This window comes from Tamandua tetradactyla, chromosome 10, assembly GCF_023851605.1.
Source record: "Tamandua tetradactyla isolate mTamTet1 chromosome 10, mTamTet1.pri, whole genome shotgun sequence".
Taxonomy (NCBI): Eukaryota; Metazoa; Chordata; class Mammalia; order Pilosa; family Myrmecophagidae; genus Tamandua; species Tamandua tetradactyla.
The window spans coordinates 93,756,165-93,770,271 of record NC_135336.1 but is presented as its reverse complement, the minus strand read 5'-3'; the positions used below and the strand labels follow the sequence as shown (position 1 = coordinate 93,770,271).

Sequence of the window (14,107 nt, the reverse complement as noted above, 5' to 3'; positions counted from 1 at the left end):
CATTGCCATGTGACAATGGAGCCCAGGACCACGGATCCCTCGCAGCCAGCCAGTCTCAGCACGCCAGGCTTCTGGAAAAGCATCTCCTTGATTTGGACGTCTCCTAGCTTTAAACCCATGATTAAGCCAACACATTGCAAGGTAATTTTCTTTAGCAATGAGGAAACTACAACAGAGGGCAATTTTTTAATGCCTGGATTCAGTGTCTTATCTCCAGACATCTAAATGGCGCGTCTTTCTGTACAAAACCTAGACGGGACTTCCAAATGCTGATGAAGTTATGCTGAAAATTCAAGAGGCAGACAGAGTCTCCTTTAAGGAGCCCGTAGTAAGAGACCTGACAAAAATAAAGACACCCCTCAGTGGCTGGATGGGGTAAAGCATCATAATTCTAACTAGTTGTATTGTGTTGGTAACTTCAGGTTGGGTAACCTTGGACGGGTAAACTTCATCTTTATAGGGCCTCTATTTCTGAATGTCCGGGATTGGAACAGGGCTCCATTTCTGAACGAAGAGGATTAAATAAAGGCATCGCCAAAGATCTTCAGTTCCTGCAGTACGTGCCCCTATTTTGGGCAGCTCGGGCCCAGAAGCACAGATTTGAGCCCCTGCCCTCTGAATCCCAGGCTCCCCGCACTTGACTTCAAGGACACCGCAACTAAGCCCCGCGCGCAGAAACCAAGCAGTGAGAAAAGACCCGGCAGCCGGCTGAAGAGGACGGGTGGGGCCAGGTCTACTTAGCCTCGAATCGGAAGGCGTGGGGTCAAAAACCCGCGCTCCGGTAGGTCTGCTGAGGGACCGCGCCCCCGCCCCTCCCCAAAGCCCCGCTCACTGCAGCCCGCCCCGCCCAGGGCGGCCACTTGCTGCGCCCCGATTGGTCGCGGCGGTGCGCACGGCGCCGCGCCCCGCCCCGCCCCGCCGGCGCTCCCGCGGCGCGCCGGTCACCACCTCCGGGAGCTGGGGTAGTGTGGGAGGACGCCGGCTTGGTACCCCTGCGTCTGCTCCCTCACTGCGTGCGGTCGTGTGAGCCGAGGAACCCCGGGTGAGTGCGGCCCACCTGCCTCCGGGAACGGGAAGGGGCTCGTGTCCGCCGTCCGCGCGCGGGGAGGCGTCCCCGGCAGGCCCGGCCTGCGAGGTGAGGCGAGGACGGCACCGCTCGGCCCGGTCTCCCCTCCGAAGGGTCCCACAGCCTCGCACCGCGGTCGGGTCCGCCGAGGCCCCGCCGTCCCCTCGCTGCGGCCCGGGGGCCGCCGGTGGCCGTGACGTTCCCATGACCCCCGCCGCCGCGGGCCCGGGGCAGGCCGCAGCCCGGGGCAGGCCCCGCGGTCCCTCCATCTGCTCGCATCCCTGGAGGGCTCTGGAAAGTTTTCAGTTTCTCTGGGCGACGGGCAGGATAGGGTCTGTTTTCGGGACGCTCGGCTGCAGCCGCGACGCCCCTCTAAGGCCGGAGGGAGCTCCCTGAGGGGCGACTCGAGTACTTTTCGCCCCTTCCCTTCGCGCTGAACCATTGCGAGGCATATTGGCAGTATTTTGTGGAATTTTCTGAGTTTTTGCCGCAAGAGAGTCAAATACAAAGGAAGGGAGAGGAAATGGAAGGGAAACCAAATTCTTTTGAGAATTAATCAGATGTTGAGTATCTTTTAGATAAGTAGCAGAAAATTACACTGAAAATGGCAGTTATGGTGGGAAGGCTGTTTTGGTTTTTAACTGTTAAATTGCCTTCCAAGTTAACCACTTTAAAGTGCTTAATCTGGAAGATGAATATATAATTTAAAAAGCAAACGGGTGATGAGATCGATCGAGCTCGCTGCCTCTCCCTTTGGGGAGAAATTCAAGTTTCCGATTGGACTGAGGGCAATCTGCAGTATTCCCCTTTGCCATGAATTTCTCTTTTCGGAATGCCCCGCTTCTTTCAGAATATGTACCTTACTAGTAATGTTAGTCCCTCTCTTGACAATTCCGGAGGCTCTTACTGCCAGGCTTTATTCCATCATCATCTGTACTTTGTCTCCTCTTCTTTCAAACTTTACTATTTTTCAAATGTGTAAACTATTATTTTTTTTTACCGGGAATAACTGTTGCAAGGCTTTTTGTTTTTAAAACGAAAATTAAAAATTGTCTTCACTATTGATGCTGTAAGGAAAGCAGATTTAATTATTGCAGGGTGAGGATGTAGATTTATTGTTACATACTCTCTCCACCCCTCATTCTCCTATGCGAGTAGGATTACAGCAGTTTATAACTGGCTGTTTTTTTTTTTTTTTTCCCTGAATTCATGTATGGAGTAAAGGTGTAGAAATTATCTTCTTATGTTATCCTTGCCTTTTCAAAAAAGTTTTTTTAAAAGCCTTGCTATACAAAAATCCTTCTGGTGGCAGGTAGATAATTTAAACAGTTTCAGGTAGATAATTTAAGCAGATTACTGCATTTCAGCATAGTTTTAGTACTTGTGGTGGCTTGGAGTTATGTACCCCAGAAAAATATGTTTCTAATTTTAGTTCATTCTTGATGGAATAGCCCATTGTAAAAGGACTTTTTGATGAAATTACTTCTGTTAAAGTGTGGCCCACCTGAATCAATTCTTAATCCTATTCCTGGGGGCTTTATAGAGAAGGCCACGGAAGAGAAAGCACAGAGAAGCAAGAAACCGGAAGGCAATAGAAGGCAATAGAATCCAGAAGAGAAAGGAGACGACACTGCAGTATGCATTGCTGTGTGGCAGAGAGGCCAAAGACCGATGATTGCCTGCAGCCAACCCTAGAATGCCACAATCTTCAATTTCAGGCTTTTCTAGCCTCAAAACTTTGAGCCAATAAATTCCTACTGTTTAAGCCAACCATTGTATGGAATTTGTTTTAGCAGCTGGAAAACTAAAACAGTGTTCTGTTCCTCAAGGAAACTTTTTATAACTTAAATATTTTATAATTTGAAAGCAGTGGCTAAATCTATTTAATTAGATGTGTTTCTTAATTTGTGCCCTATATTTAGAGATTGTTTCAGGGAGAATTTTATGGACTCTGTTAAATAGTGAGGAATTTATTAACCTTGTTACCACTTAGTAGTGTTCACTTTAAGGTTATACTCACTTGTGATTGGCTTGACAGGAATGAATAGAGTCCAGGGCCTTTAGAAGGGGAAATTTGAACAGATTTTTTTAATGTTTTTTTTAAAAATTGTGAAGTGTAACATATATACAAAAAAAGCAATACATTTCCAAAGTACTTTTTTAAGTTTGTTATGGATTATGGTTCCACAGGTTTTCGTTTTTTCTTCTAGTTGTCCTAAGACATCGGAGACAAACAGAAATATCAATATAATGATTGAGCAGTTATTCTCATTTGTTAAATCCTATCTTGTCTGTCTCTGTTATACTCCTCCTAATCTTTAAATAACCTATATACATAAAAGCAATAAATTTCAAAGTACATCAATACGATTAGTGTAGAATAGATTTCAGAGTTTGGTATGGGTTACAATTCCACAATTTTAGGTTTTTATTTCTAGCTGCTCTAAGGTACTGGAGACTAAACGAGATATCAGTATATGATTGAGCACCATACTCATTTATTAAACCCTGCCTTCTCTGTATAACGGCGCGATCACCTTTGATCTTTCTCCTACTCTTGCATAGTATTTGGGCTTTGACCATTCTAACTTTTTCATGTTGGAAGGGGCTTTTGATTATTTGGGATGAGGGTAGAACTAGCTGATGTTCTGGAAGGGCTGGCCTCTCTGCATTTCAAGACTTACCTGGTGCAGGGACCCATCTTGAGGTTGTAGGTTTCTGGAAAGTTACCCTAGTGTATGGAACCTTTGTAGAATCTCATGTAATGCCCTAAGTGTTCTTTAGGATTGGCAGGAATGGTTTTGGTTGAGGTTTGGCAAGTTATAATAGGTAGCAATGTCTAACTGAAGCATGCTTAAGAGTAACCTCCAGTGTAGCCTCTCAACTCTATTTGAACTCTCTCAGCCACTGAAACCTTATTTGTTATACTTCTCCCTTTTAGTCAGGATGGCACTGTTGATCCCAGGGCTAGGCTTGTCCCTGAGGGATATCTCACCCCTGGATGTCATGCCCCATGTAGGAGGGAGGGCAGTGGTTTCACTTGCAGAGTTGGGCTTTAGAGAGAGAACTGGCACATGTGAGCAAAAAAGAGGTCCCCAGGAGGTGTCTCTTAGGCATAACTATAGGTAGGCTAAGGTTCTCTACATACATAAGTTTCACGAGAGCAAGCCTTAAGATCAAGGGTTTGGCCTATTGATTTAGGTGTACCTGATGTTTGGCAAGTATCTAGGTTTTCTCCAGTGGTAAAGTTTAATAGTGAACAGATAGATTTTGTTTATATAACATCCTATGGTAATCCCCTTGTCTATCCTACAGTAACAGAAATGCATGTTCTTATTTTTTAATAATTTTTTTATTGTGAGATGTTTCTCAGTACAAAAATGTATAGAACATACAAATAATTTAAAGAATACTATAGCAGTTATCACCATTGTATCTGCCATCCAGATTAAGACGCATACCCTTCCAGAATGCTTGCCTGTCATGCAGGAGACCCAGGTTCAATTCCCAGCCCATAAACCCCCCCCCCAAAAAAAGAGAGAGGTAGTATCCTTCGAGAGGTAATCTCTCTCCTGATTTTTGTTTTAATCTTTCTCTTGCTTTTTTTAAAAATAAACTTTGCGTGTATACATAAATGCACATACATACATATTATACAACCATATCCACACACAACCCTATATCCTATATGATTGTTTTGTTTTTTTTATTTGGTTTTGAACTGAATAGTGTTTAAAACAAAATTTTCATACAAATTGTGAGCATGTTTCCAAGTTTTATTTATTAAGAGTACTACAGAGTTTTAAGAGTATTTAAGAAACAGATCTATGTAGTCTTCTGGGAAGGGAATGTTTAAATAAAATCATTGTTAGATGTAATTGGTTAATGTTCCAAAAGGGCAACAGAATTATAATACCTTTGGGATTAATTTCTCTACCACTCTAAAATCATAATACCTTATTAATTTCTGCAATTAACCTCAAATCTTATAGGACTGTAAATTATCTGAGTCTTTATTAGAGGTGGTTGTTCATCAAATAAACAGAGATAATGTTTTATATATCAGAGCATCAGATAAGGTCTATACAGGCTTATTAGAAAATGCTAGTGCTTTCTAATTTGGGTTAACATTTTGTTTCAAATTAATAAGCACAAACCTGGCAGTGTAAGGAAAGGAGAGTATTGTGACTATTAGATGAAGGCTTCAGGAAAAGATGAGCTGAATGGAATCTGTAGTTATAATCTGGCTTCAGCTTCCCTGGCTGTTTACAAGGGTCCTTTCTGTGAAAGTCAGCAGGCCACATTACAAGTTTTTCCAAGTACCCACCACGGTCAGGGTATCTGGAAGGCAGTAATGTGGACACAGTACCAGAAGGACAGCAAAAGTATCAGAGGGAGTTGGTTGCTCTGCACTTTCTGCTTTTTAGCTCACCATCTGTAGTCATCACAGTCAAAGCAGAACCCTTCTGTGGGGCGATATTAAACTTTATCAGCATACCATGAAGATCATGCCAAACCAGGCTGAGTACTGATAAGAATCTGAGTCAGGTTCATGGGGCATTCAATCTTTGGGTTAAGAAACTGATAGAGCAGTGGGGATCATAGTAATGGCAGCCTTAACATGCCTACATCTTGGATTACACTTCTTCAACCTGGACTGATTATTCTCTGCCTCTGGGGTACAACTAGGATTCCCTTTAGCTCCTTTGTGTTGGATAATTTCTGTATCCTCCTGTATTTTCTTTATTGATTTACTCTCCCTGGAGGAGCTCAGTCTCCAGTTGCTTCTTGACAAGAAGAATTACACTCTTTGGACATCTTGCATATCTGCAGGTGTTTTGATTCTTTCCTCATACTTCCATACTTTGAGATCATGTGCTCATGATATTTTGCCTGGTAGTAAAATTTTTTTCACTTTATTTTGTTATTGTAGTAATATATGCAACATTAACATTTTCCATTTAAACTGCCTTCAAATATACAATCCAGTGATATTAATTACCTTCACAATGTTGTGCTACCATCATCACCCTCCATTCCCCAAATTTTTCCATCACCTCAGACAGCAACTCCTTACACATTAAACATTTACTCCCCATGGCAATAGAATTTTAGTTGGAAATAATTTTCCTTCAGAGTTTTGAAGCTACTCCTTCATTGTCTTCTTGCTTCTAGTATTGCTGTTGAGAGTATTCCAGGTGATGATTCCTGATCCTTTGTATGTGACCTGTTTTTTCCTCTTTGTAAACTTGTTCAGTTTGTGCTTTGACCTCAGTATTTTGAAATTTAAAATGATCACTCTTATTGTGGATCTATTTTTATCCATTTTATTGAGTACTCAGTGGGACCTTTGTATTTTGAAGTAAATACAAGAAAAGTTGCAAAAATAATTCAGAAACAATACTTAGAATTGCAGTGTACCCCTCCCCCAGATTCTCAGACTTACTCGCATTTTGCCACATTTGTCGTATCTTATATATCTGTCTTCTAAACATTTGAGAGTAGGTTCATTTATCATGCTCCTCTAACACTTAATACTCCTATGAAGTTCAGGAGATAAAGCATACTCACTTATATAACCATGTTAAGACAGCTGTAAAATTCCAGAAATTTAACATGAATATAAAGCTGTCCGTATCCCATTTTCTCAGTTTTCCCAATAATGTTCTTTTGGGTATTTTTTCCTTCATTATTAGATCTAATCTAGGACCACCTATGACATTTAATTGTCATTATGTTTTTAGTTTCTGTCTTTTAATTGTAGAAGCATATATACAACATAAATTTCCTTTCTAATTCCGAACATAAAATGTTGTGGCATTAATCGCATTCACAATGTTGTTTTACCATCACCACCATCTATTAAAACTTTTCTTTCCTCCCAACACAAACCCTGCAGCTTTAATGCACTGACTCCTTATTTCCCCTCCTATCCCTGGTAACCTGCACTTTACTCTCTACTTTCTGTCTGTGAATTTGCATGATCTCGTTATTTCATGTAAGTGAGCATCCCTTTACTTGATGCATTGCTTCTTTCTTGCTACCTTAAGGTTTCTCTTTTTGTTTGGCATTTATCAGTTTGATTATAATTGTTTAGGTGTGGATATCTTTTGAATTTATCCTGTTTGGAGTTTCTTAAACTTCTAGGATGTGTATATTCATGTCTTTTGTTAAATTTGGGAAGTTTTCAGCCATTATTTTTCTGAATTATTTCTGCCCCTTTCTCTCTTCTCATCTGAGGCTCCCAAATGTGGAATTTGGTATGCTTCATGGTCTCCTCCAGGTCACATAGGCTCAGCTCACTTTTTGTTCATTCTTTTTCTTTCTGCTCCATAGACTGAGTGATTTCAGCTGTTTTGTCTTCAAGCTCACCGATTCTTTATTCTGCCAGCCCCCGTCTGTTGTTAAATCCTTCTAGGGAATTTTTAATTTTGGTTATTATGGTCTTCAGCTCCAGTATTTCTTTTTGGTTCCTTTTTTATTATTTCTCTCTCTTTATATTAAAATTCTCGTTTTGCTCATATATAGTTTTCCTGATATCCTTTAGTACTTTTCCACACTTTCCTTTAATTCTTTGAGCATATTTAAGACCATTTTTAAAAGTCTTTGTCTGATATGTCTAAAGTCTGGCCTTCATTGATGGTTTCTGATGCTTTATCTTGCTTCTTTGGATCGGCCATTTTTCCTGTGTCTTTGTCTTGTAATTTTTTGTTCCACTGTGGATATTTTGATATTTTAATGTGTTAACTCTGGAATTTAGTCCCTGAAAAGTCTGTTCCTTAAGTTTTATGATAGATATCCTTGAATGCCAGGAGCTACAACACACAAAAAGCTAAAAATAGATTTCACAGTCTTACAGATTGGTTCTGTATTGGCTAGTGTTCTCTTTTCAGTGCTTGGCCTAAGGTGAAAGTGTAGAGTCTTCTCCATTTTTTTCTGAGCATGTGTTTGGGGCATGTGTCATAAGCATGCATTTGTGGCCTTAGGAATTCCCCTCTTTACAGGGTTCTGAATGGCCCCTTTTCCCCTTCGGAAATAATCTTTCCTTCTCGTCCAGTGCTCTGTTGTATGCCTTAAAGCTCGTAATCCTTTGCCCCAGGCCACTGCATCAAAGGATGATTTTAAGAAATAATGTGTTTGAATATATTGTCACAGCAGAATTTTTCTCATTGTGAAATAATGTTTTTATTACCAGCTTTTATAAATTCAGTTTAAATAAACATAGTTATAAAGTTGACTATTTCTTTTTGTGGCAGGATAAGACATATATTTAAGTTTCAATTTTGAAAGCTGCAGTAGTTAGATTCAGTCATTCAACAAATATGTGAGTACCTGTTATGTACGAGGAACCATGCTAGGCTCTGGAAACAACTGGTAAGCAAAAATGGACTTAGATTGTTCCTTGCAGAGCTTAATCTCTAGTGATCACAGTAGGCCTCACCAAGATGTTTGAAATTTCAGCTGACCCACGAGCACCTATTCTACCAATATCGCTTACCCTCCTCATTTTTTTCCCATGGCACTTATCACCTAACATGGTATATAACTTACTTATTATGTTTATTATCTCTCCTTTACTGAAGCACCACATAGCTAAGGTTTTTTTTTTGTTTGTTTGTTCAACTGTTGTATTGTTAGTGCCTAAAACAGTGCCTGTCATGTGGTAAGTGCTCCACAAATAAATAATGAAGGAAGGAAGGAAGGAAGGAAGAGCTGATGTTTGAGTGGGAAAGTTATGTCTAAGCTGAAATCTGTAGTAGGAGTTAACTAGGTGAGCAGGGGTGGAAAAGATACCAAACAGAGGGTGTGTAGGGTTTGGGAGGAGTGGTTTAGCAAGTATGAGGCACCAAAAGAGGAACCAGTATTACTGAGTAAAAGAGATAGGAGAGAATATGATGCAAGAGGAGGCTAAGGGCAAGGAAGAAATAGGCTGTATTGTAGTTTCCTTTTTATCTTAAATGGAGAGGCATTTAAAGGTTTTAGCAGGAGGAGTTCTCAGATTTGTGCTTTTTACAAAGAATCTTTCCAGCTGCAGTTTGGAGAGCATATCTGATGAGGCAGGAGTAAATATAACTAGGTCAGTTGGGAAGTTATTGTCATGGGTCAGGTGAGAATACTCAGGCTGTGGTTGGGGGATGAGAGAAGTTGGACTTGAGATTTAGGAGGCATAATCAGGTGCTGAGTTGGACTTGGGAAGTAAGAGAGAAGTAGTAAGGATAAGCTTGGGTTTCTTGTTTGCATGACTGAAGGAGAGGTGATTTATTCATTTAGGGAATTCTGAAACAGGGTCAGGTTTGGAGGAGAAGATCATGAATTAGGGTTTGGACATGTTGATTTTGAAGTGACTTTGAGATACCCAGGAGATGTCAGGCAGGTAGTTGGATGTATGGATCTGTGTCTGGATATTTAAATTTGTAAATCAAATGTATATAGAAGCAGTGGAGGGGAAAATTCACCAAATAATATATATTTTGAATAATAAAAAGATGTTTACGAGAATATTATGGGGGGAGGATAAGTTGTGAAATTAAGATCTCTAAAAATCTATGTTCTTATTCTTTGGTTTTAGATATAAATCATTTACTAAATGTAGAATAAAATAGCTACATTTTATTCTAGCTATTATATGTGATTTATAATTCAGAAAGCAAGTAAACATTCCCTGAGATTGAACATTTAAAGTGTCTTTTCTGAAAGTGCTTATGTGTGTGAATAATTCATGCTGTTAGATTTTTAAGCCTATAAAATATTCACACTGAGTGCCTAGAAATCAGATTTATAGCTAACCCAAGAAGAACTGTATTCTACAGACTCCTTTGGAAAGATTTGAATTGCTAGTTATCACCAAGGTCATTGTAGACCTCATTGCACTGCTTTTTTCTCTTTCTAAGTGATCACAGCATTTCTCTAAATTGGGGCTGTTTCTCTTTCATATTGTTTTCTCACCACAGGCATTGGAACAATACCTTCCTCTTGTCCCCATGAATTCAGAAATGAGAGAAATGTGAAACTGTATAAGGATGGTAGTAGTCGTGTAATGGTCATGAACACACCTTTTGGAATCAGGCCTGGACTTCAGTGGAAATTTGTTTGTCCTTCATGTTAGCTGAGTGACCATGGGCCAACTATATGTTCTGTAAACCTTTTCAGTGATGAGGGTATAATAATAGTAACTGCCTTAGAGTTTCTGTGAAGAGTGACTGGAATAGCCTGTAAAGAATCTAGCACCTATAAGCACCCTATAACTAATAGTAGTAGTTATAGTAGGAAAATTGTAGATTTTATTTTTGTTTCATTGGAGTCAACTCGTTTTGTTCTGGCTGTATAGACCTAATACCTTGAATGATATTTGTTTTTTATATTTTGTTGATCTATTTATTTTTTGCAATAGATTTTTAAAAATTATACAAATTATAATTGAATTTTGAAAAGTGCTAATTGATTTCTCTGCTAGCTGTAAATCTCCTGAGGATGAGAGCTAAGTTTTATTAATGTTTATTTTCCCCACAGTGCCTTGCTATTAGGAGATGCTCTGTAAATATTCAGTATGTGCTCTAGAGTAGTTATGTGCTGAGTCAATCCCATCATATGTAGGTCTGCTATAATGTCTGGCACACAGTAATTCAAAGAAGAAAGGAAACAAAGTAGAGAAGAGCAGTGTTCTAGTTTGCTAGCTGCCAGAATACAATATGCCAGAAATAGAATGGCTTTTAAAAGGGAATTTAATAAGTTGCTGGTTTATAGTTCTAAGGCTGAGAAAATGTCCCAGTTAAAACAAGTGTATAGAAATGTCCAATCAAGAAATCCAGGGAAAAATACCTTGATTTAGGAAGGCCAGTGAAGTTCAGGATTTCTCTCTCAAATGGAAAGGCACATGGCGAACACAGTCATGGTTTCTCTCAGCTGGAAGGGCACATGGCAAATATGGTATCATTTGCTAGCTTCCTCTCCAGTTCTCTTGGACGTCTTCAAGTCCAAAAGTCACTGGCTGGTGAACTCTCTGCTTCACGGGTCTGTGGCATTCTCTGGTGTGGCTTTCTCGTGACTCTGTCATTCTTCTCTGTTCTCTCCAAATCTCCAGCTTTCACCAAAATGTTTCCTCTTTTATAGGATTCCAGCAAAGTAATCAAGACCCACCTGAAATGGGTGGAGATATGTTTCCACCTAATCCAATTTAAAATCCACAATTCCATGGATATAGTCCAATCAAGTTTCCAGCATGCAGTATTAGATAGGGTTTAAGAGAAACAGTTGCTCCCACATAATTGGATTAGGATTAAGACATGACTTTTCTAGGGTACATAAATTTTCATGCTATGATGACAGTTGAATTGTTGTGACAGATCACGTGGCCTGCAAAACCTAAAATGTACACTGTCTGGTTATTTTTGTATGTATATTTATATATATATATACAGTAAATTATTTCTTTTTAAAGTTTTATCATGGTTTTATATATATATACACACACAAAACATTTCCCATTTTTACCATTTTTTAAGAGTACAAGTAAGTGGTATTAATTAAATTCACAATGTCATACTACCATCACCACTGTCCATTACCACAAATTTTCCATTGTTCCCAACAGAAATTCTGTAGCAATTAACCTTTTTACTTTCTTTTTTTTTTATTAGGGAAGTTGTAGGTTCACAGGAAGATCACGTATAAAACACAGAATTTCCATATACCACCCTCTTATTAATACCTTGTATTAGTGTGGTACATTTGATACAATTCAAAAAAGAACATATTTATAACTACTATTAACTATAGTCAGTCATTTACAGTATTGTTCACTGTGTTGTACAGTGCTGTTTGTTTTTTCTAAGTTTTTATTTTAGTAACATATATACAACCTAAAATTTCCCCTTTTAGTCACATTCAAATATATATCAATGCTGTTAATTATGTTCACAATGTTGTGCTACCATCCATTACCAAAATTTTATGATTAACACAAATAGAAACTATACAATTTAAGCTTTAACTCCCTATTCCTAAGCCCTCCCTACCATCTGGAAACCTATTCTAGTTCCTAGCTCTGTAATTTACTTATTCTAATTATTTCATATCGGTGTAGTCATACAATAGTTATCCCTTAATGTCTGACTTATTTCACTCAGCATAATGTCTCCAAGGTTTGTCCATGTAGTAAATTCTTTTTACTACAAAGGAAATAATGCTATAGATACAATTTTATAGCCTGTTTTTTTTCACATTTACTTTGCCATTAAGTATTATTCAGAAAGATTTTTTGATATCCATATTAAGTAAATTAATTTACTTGAGTACTTATTCTGTTATTGAACATTTAGATTTTACTAGAATATGTCTTGTCTTCATTAAGTCTCAAAGGCCTATAATCTTACATTAAATATAAGTTTTTAAGCCAGGAAACCAGTGTCAGTATTGTTAGTTTCCACTTAAATCAAGACCATGGCATCATAAATATGCTTACCTTTAGGTAAATATCAACAATAAAACACATGTTTGTTAAGAGTTGATCTTCCCAGTCGAGAGTGCTGGCTTTTAGTATTGTAGCCATTTCCCTTCACTATTTATCTGTCCCCTGAATGCTTACCATGGTATAATGGCTTGAAGTGTTTATACCCCAGAAAAACGTGTTCCTAAACTTATCCATTCATGTAGCAGTGAAGGCATTGTAAGTGGGACATTTTTTTTTTTAACTTTTTTTATTGTATGGTATAACATATAAACAAAGCAAAGAAATAAAAAAGCAGTAGTTTTCAAAGCACTCTTCAAAAAGTGGTTACAGGATAAATCCCAGAGTTTGTCATGGGCTACCGTATGATCCTCTCATATTTTTCCTTCTAGCTTCTCCAGAATATAGGAGGTTAGAGGGCTTAAATACTTTTTTATCATCACAATTGACTTTTTTCCTTCTTTTTTTGTGAACAATCACATATATACAAAAAAACAATAAATTTCAAAGCACAGTCCCACAATTAGTTGTAGAACATATTTCAGACTTTGACATGAGTTACAATTTCACAATTTCAGGTTTTTACTTCTAGCTTCTCTAAAATACTGGTGACTAAAAGAGATAACAATTTAATGATTCAGCATTCATTTTCATTTGTTAAGTCTTGTCTTCTATGTATAATTCCACCATCACCTTTGATCTTTCCATACCTCTCATTGGGGTTGCTTGGGGTATGGCAATTCTAAATTTTTGCTGTTGGAAGGGCCTGTTGATAATATGGGTGTTCTAGTTTGCTGGCTGCCGGAATGCAATATACGAACAACAGAATGGTTGTTAAAAAGGGGAATTTAGGACTTCCTGGAAGATGGCGGCTTAGTAAGACGCGCGGATCTTAGTTTCTTCTCCAGAACACCTACTAGGGGAGTAGAAACGATACAGAAAGTGCCCAAAGCCACAACAGAGATAAAAAAGACAGCGTACCCCATCCTGGAACGGCTGGCTGGCTGAGAGAAGCAGCTCGGGTGAGATCGCCGAGGCGCGCGGGCCTTACCGGGCGGGGTGGCAAGCGGCCGGAGTTACTCCCTTCCCCCTTCCCGGGCCGGCTGGGAGAATTGGAGAGGCGGTCCCCTGAAACAAAGACGGCTGGCGCCCACGCCACGCGCAGCCCCCGGACCAACTGAGAGAATTGGATCGGAAACCCCCAGGCCGCGGAGAACGGTGACGGGTGGGGGAGGCCCCTTCCAAACCCATGACTCCCGGGGAACGTGCACTCTCTCGGGCGGGCCGCTGCCGCTGGCGCCCTCCCGCCACGCTTGTTGCCCAGGGCCGACTAGGAAATTCGGACGGGCTCTTTCCCTGGCTGCGGCGACCAGCAACCCCCCCTGCGTTCGGACCCCGGGCCGGCTCAAGCCGTTTTGGCTAGCGAACCCCCAGGACGGCGAGAGTTTTCCAAAGTTTAAGGTCCCACAGCACCTTTTACTGGTGGGACCCGCAGACAAACGGGTGCCACGAGCGCCACCTACTGGGCAGGATAAGAAAAACAGAACCCAGAGATTTCACAGAAAAATATTACAACCTTGCTGGGTCCAACACCA

At 39.8% G+C, this 14,107-nt stretch overlaps 1 protein-coding gene across 1 annotated transcript in view; it reads left to right on the top strand.

Annotated features, from left to right (window-relative positions):
* The first annotated feature begins 913 nt into the window (after positions 1 to 913).
* The window catches only part of TMEM50B (transmembrane protein 50B), an 87,182-nt gene continuing 73,988 nt past the window's right edge, over positions 914 to 14,107 (top strand). The window contains exon 1 of the mRNA XM_077118872.1: positions 914 to 1,042. The gene's annotated coding sequence lies outside the window, so the exon portion shown is untranslated. The remainder of the gene's footprint in view (positions 1,043 to 14,107) is intronic.